The sequence below is a fragment of the Abramis brama genome, assembly GCF_963993115.1.
Source record: "Abramis brama genome assembly, chromosome: 10".
Lineage (NCBI taxonomy): Eukaryota > Metazoa > Chordata > Actinopteri > Cypriniformes > Leuciscidae > Abramis > Abramis brama.
In genome coordinates this window covers 5,930,220-5,936,192 of record NC_139972.1, presented here as the reverse complement: position 1 = coordinate 5,936,192, position 5,973 = coordinate 5,930,220, and the positions used below count along the sequence as shown (strand labels likewise).

Below are 5,973 nucleotides of genomic sequence, written 5' to 3'. Positions count from 1 at the left end.
GTCAACTTCATCTGTACAGCTGCTGTTGCTGTTAATAAACTAAAAATAATAGGCCTATAATTTTATTAAACAATAAATTAAATGAAATTGTAAATGTATTAAAAAAGCAACAAAAAATTCCTGTTTAATTTTTTTTTAACCTATGCTAATTACGCATTAAATTCAGGTAGGCTACTGAGTCGCTGTCCTCAGTGCCGCAGAAAAGCACTGAAACGGAGATGAAGGGGAACCCGTTTTTTTTTTTTTTTTTTGCTTATTTTAACTGGCCCATCCAGTTTTCTAGGGGCCCACCTACAATCAAAATCCTGGCGCCGCTAGTGGGGGCAACCATAGATATCATATATAAACGCTAGATGTCTCGTGCGCGCTGCTGGCCAATGGAGGTCGACGTCCGCACACGGCGGCCATCTTGCCACAGTGTGCTCGCTCACTCGTAACATGGTGCATGTACTTTTAAATAACCATAACTTGCTCAATTTTCTACCGATTTTCAAACGGTTTGGTTTGTTATAAACGTCAGAGATGTAGTTATGACACTGCATACATATGAATAATTATAACATACATGTTCAAGCATTCGGAATTATAGCCACGTTAATAACGTTTGTAAGAAACCAAACCGTTTGTAAATCCGTCAAGATTTCAGCGAGATAAGAGTATTTGTGTGCATGCTGATCACTCACCTTAATTCACAGCTTCACTGTGACAAGATGGCCGAAGACATCTAGCGTTTATATATGATATCTATGGGGGCAACATTGAAATCATTTAATCCCATTCTCCGGGCTTCAACTTCTTCTTCTTCGACTTGTTGCTATTTTACGGCGATTGGCATCCAGTTTATCGGTGCATTACCGCCACCTTCTGCTCCGGTGTGTGAATCAGAAAATAGGTTTACAGACTAAATCTCTCACACACACACACACACACACACTACTCATCCCAGTCCTTCTGCACAATAATAACAATAATAATCATTATAATAATGACAACAGCAATAATAATAATAATAATAATAATTATATCAAGAATTACATTTTTTATATCAACAATTTACTTGTTGATGTCTGTAATTGTATTTTCACTAGTGAAATGTCACCAGGCTGCCATTCATAATCAATTGTTGATATCAAGAATTGATTTCTTACTAGTTGAAATGTCTATTCTTGATATCAACAATTGGTAAAAAATTTAATTTTTGATATCTGAAAATGTAATTCTGATATCAATATTATTTCAGATATCTAAAATGGCTTTCTTACTAGTAACAATCACATTCATGATATTAGAAATTAACATTGTCAGTAGGGAAAATTGAATTCTTGATATCAAAAATAAAGGTTTTTACTAGTAAGAATTGTATTTCTGATATGTGAAATTGGAATTTCAACAAGTAAGAAATCAATTCTTGGTATCAACAATGGATTTTGAATGGCAGCCAATGGTTACATTTCACTAGTGAAAATACAATTACAGACATCAAGAATTATAGTTTTTACTAGTGGAAATGTAATTTCTGATATCAAGAATTGCCATTGTTATAGTAGAAATCTAATCAATAACTATAATTTTAACTAGTACCAATTGAATTATTGATATCAAGAATTAGTATCCTGGAAATGAATAAAAGTTAAAACGGCTTGCCATAGAATAGACAATGAGGCACTATTTGCTTTTGACGCGCTGTCTCGCGCCTCTTGCGGTGTAGATGGTGTTACTGCTCATGATGCTCGGGATCTGTGATGATCATAATTCCCTTATATATCCTGATGGATATAAAAGGCCTTAAACTCCAACAATCTTTTGAAAACAGAGTGTTTTAACCACACGTTATGGGTCATTTTCGGACGCGTTTCAGATTGGACTTCACTGACAGAGAGAAGGCAGAACTTGCATCATGTTTATTTTTCTTTATTTGGTGAAAAGCACAACACTTTGTTTTTATTGTGAGTATACACACAAAAGCACTTAACAATCAACAGAGCATTTTGAGTCTCTTTAAGAAAAAAAGCGAGCTGATCATGCCGTTGTGATCGCCGACCCGCCGAAAATTATTATTATTGTTATTATTGTACAGAAGGACTGGGATGAGTAGTGTGTGTGTGTGTATGTGTGTGTGTGTGAGAATTAGTCTGTAAACCTATTTTCTGATTCACACTCCGGAGCAGAAGGTGGCGGTAATGCACCGATAAACTGAAATGGCAACAAGTCGAAGAAGAAGAAGTTCCTCATGAGGTTTTGTTTTGCCCTGGTGAACATCTCTGAGCGTTTCTGTGTTTTTGTCTTCCCGTGGATTACTCTTGGACTGTTTATTCTCTTCGTGATTCTTTGCTGCCTGCCCTGGACTGTTTTCTATTGTGGACTGATTTATGTAAGTTTGCTGCCTGACCTTATGCCTGTTTTCGCATTACGAGTTGCTTTGTCTCTACTGTTGTGTTTGCTGGTGATTGACCCTGATTGTACGACCAAGATCACAATAAAGCTGCAAATGGATCCTCACTTTGCTGAAGCCTCGTTACAATCAAGTGAAGTATTTAGTTTATATTATGGAAGTGCCATAAACCGGAATAATGTTATGCCAACAGTTTGATGCATTTTTGGACTTTTATTAACTCGCGTTTAATAAAGAATCTCCACATATCATTTTGGTGGATTGAGTCTGTGGAAATGTCGTTTAAATGGGTTTAACTTTCATTTTGATGTTAATGTATGTTTATAGCCATATGTGTGACCTGTGTAATAGATGAATTGCAGTCACTGTTAGGGAGGACGGTAATTAACATGTCTTTTCTCATGCATCCTTCAGCTGAAAGACAGTGAATCTGAAGACGTGTGTGTGTTGATTGTCTGTCCTCTGTCAATAAACTGCAGATGTGGTTCATTTGTGTTGCTGGGTGAAATCTGTATATTTACAAGACATTGGATTTGTATAATGAAAGTTAAAAGACAAAACATTTAGCCTATTATCTGACTAACCAGATTCTCTTGTTTAATTCTATAGTTAACTTTTACACAACATAATTTTCAACGTTAAAAATAACGATGGCTGATTTATGAATTTTTTTTTTATTATTAGTTTAAATGCTTTATAGGCTATGGCTATGTTATTAGATGCCAATCATAAGAGCTGTGAAATATTAGCAAATAATCTAGGAATATAAATGCACTTATATCATAATCTTGCACAGCAGTTGTCATTCACATTTTGACTATTAACAAGAGGATTACAAAACTAACCTTTGGTACATCAAAAATATAGTATTTGATAAACAGATCTCACTTGTTTTCTGTTATTAAATCAGGGTTCACTTAAAAATTCACATTTATCCTCCTTGAACTCATTCTAACAACTTAATGTTTTAATATGTTTCAGACCAGATGGAGGTGAAAGAGCAAAGACAAGAACTGAAGTTAAAGGTGATGATGCTGTAGTTTGTTTCAGTCTGTTGACACCAATAAAATGAGTTTAATGTGCCAATTTACAGAAGATCTCAGACATCACCATAATGAATGAGCTGAAAACAGGGAACTTTTGGAGACAAAGAGGTTTTTCAGCAGCAGTTTAACATGATGACTCTGTACTTTTAAATGCAGATTGGATAAAAACACAGTGATCACAGTTCACACCTGCAGTGAAGCCCCTCCCACAACAATTCACCAATAAATACTGGGAATATTCCCATCATCCTACAAGAGAAGGACAAACTCCAGGAGTAGCAGCTGAAATCTGTGTGACTGTTAAAGATGGAGTTTATTAAAGAGGAGATTGAAGACATGAGAGATCCAGAACCATCCAGAATAAAACATGAAGATACTGAGGAACAAATAGGTTGGTGTCCATTCTTGATTCTTCATTGTTGACTGCTTTGGTAGATATGAATTAATAAGCAGTATATGGATAAATAATAGAGAAATATATCCAAATGATCATAACCTTGTATATAGCAGTTGTCAAACATATTTTTACTATATTAAAAAGTGAATGACAGAACAAAAAGTGAAAGATCTGATCTCTGTTGCTTTCTGCTATTAAATACGGGTTCACTTGAACTGATTCTAACTTGATGTGTATTTTAGACCAGGTGAGAGTGAAAGAGCAAAGACAAGAACTGAATGAAGTGGAGGAGGAACATCGTAACTTTCCAATTCAAAGAACAAAAGCCAAAAAGACGCACACCTGCACTCAGTGTGGAAAGAGTTTCACACAGAAAGGAACCCTTAAGACACACATGAGAATTCACACTGGAGAGAAACCGTATACATGCACTCAGTGTGGAAAGAGTTTTTCTCATGCATCAAATCTCAGTGTTCATCTGCACATTCACTCTGGAGAGAAAACATTTAACTGTGATCAGTGTGGTAAAGATTTTATTTCTTTATCAAATCTAAAACAACACCTGAAAGTTCATTCAGATGAGAGGCCTTATGTGTGTTCTCTCTGTGGAAAGAGTTTTTCAAGACTGGACAGTTTTAAACAGCACCAGAAAACACACAATGAAGTGAGAGATTATATGTGCTTTGACTGTGGGAAGAGCTTTACTACAGCTGAGCATCTGAAACTGCACCAAAGAATTCATACTGGAGAAAAACCTTACAAGTGCTCATATTGTGACAAGAGTTTCACTCATTCTGGAAACCTTAAATTACATGAGCGAGTTCATACTGGAGAGAAGCCGTACAACTGTACTCAGTGTGGGAAGAGTTTCACCCAATCATGTAATCTATGGACTCATATTAGAAAGCATTGTTCTGTGTCACAGCGAGCAAATGTTTTGTTAGATTCACATAAAGTAAATGTGTAGTTTGTTAACTAATAAACTAGTGTTTCTGTGAAATGCCACAAGATTTGTGTTTTATATGTTAGAGAACAAGAAAGAAAATTATTGAAAATTATTTCGATTGAACGCTTACTCAAAGAAATACCAAAATTAAAAGAGACTGGAAACAAATGTAGAAAAACAACAACAATCTGTTATTTGTTAATATATGAAACAATTCCCTGAAGTTGATCAGTTTTTTTATTTTTTTTTAGTTTTAACATTTGTTTTAGTTACATAAAGCCTGTTATTACATAAACAGGTGTATGTATTAGGGTGGGAGACATGACATGCAATTCTACCCGTCCATGATGTCATAACCTACTAAAAATGGGTATTTATTAAAAATATATATCTTCATGTTGTTCCTCTGACAAGATATTATTACAGCATACCATAGCTGTAGTTGGTGTATAAAGACCTCTACTTCAAATTTTTATCTAAACATCAAAATTGTCATGTGGTGTGACTGTCCGGGATATGTGTGACCTTACTAATATGACAATATATATCAGAAAAGTATAAATAATTGATTGATTTACAGTTAGTAACAGAATTAGGCCATTTCAACAGACACAGAAAGTGTTGATGTCTGTGTATGATTTTAAAGCAAGTTCTGGCCAAATACATTTTGTCCGTAAAATGGGTGTCATATGGTGTGACACTGCAATCTATATTTTGAACGGGCAATAATTTGGACATCATTATGATGAAGAGGTCCACACTCAGCCAGGAAGTTGCAGTGTCATCTCTGGAGTGGTTTGCAAGGTCAAGAGTTGAGTTCTGGCTTTTTAATTTTTAATTAAAAAGCTCTGTGTCTGATATGCTCACTAGTGGTCAATGTTTTGTGTCTTATGGTGTGACATTATTTACATAAAAATGAAACACTTTTATACAAATTTTACTTATTAATTCTTAAAAATCATTCCTGCCATGTGGCAATTTACATGCCAAGTATAAGCTAGCTGTTTTTAGTTAACCAAGAGATTAGCTTAACTGAACAAAACGTCATATGGTGTGACACTGTATCATATGGTGTGGCTGTTTTTCTAAGTCACACCATATGATATATTTGTCACACAATATTACATACACCTTTTTTAATGATAAATAAATAACTATTCAAAACATATTCAATGATAATAGTGAATGTTTA

The 5,973-nt window shown here is 34.8% G+C and overlaps 1 long non-coding RNA gene across 1 annotated transcript; it reads left to right on the top strand.

Moving 5' to 3' along the window:
• Positions 1–2,180: 2,180 nt before the first annotated feature.
• LOC311090777 lies at positions 2,181–5,647 on the top strand. The gene is made up of 4 exons (XR_014607946.1): positions 2,181–2,371; positions 3,374–3,417; positions 3,595–3,829; positions 4,078–5,647. It is a non-coding gene; the product is annotated as an uncharacterized lncRNA (long non-coding RNA).
• The last annotated feature ends 326 nt before the right edge of the window (positions 5,648–5,973 follow it).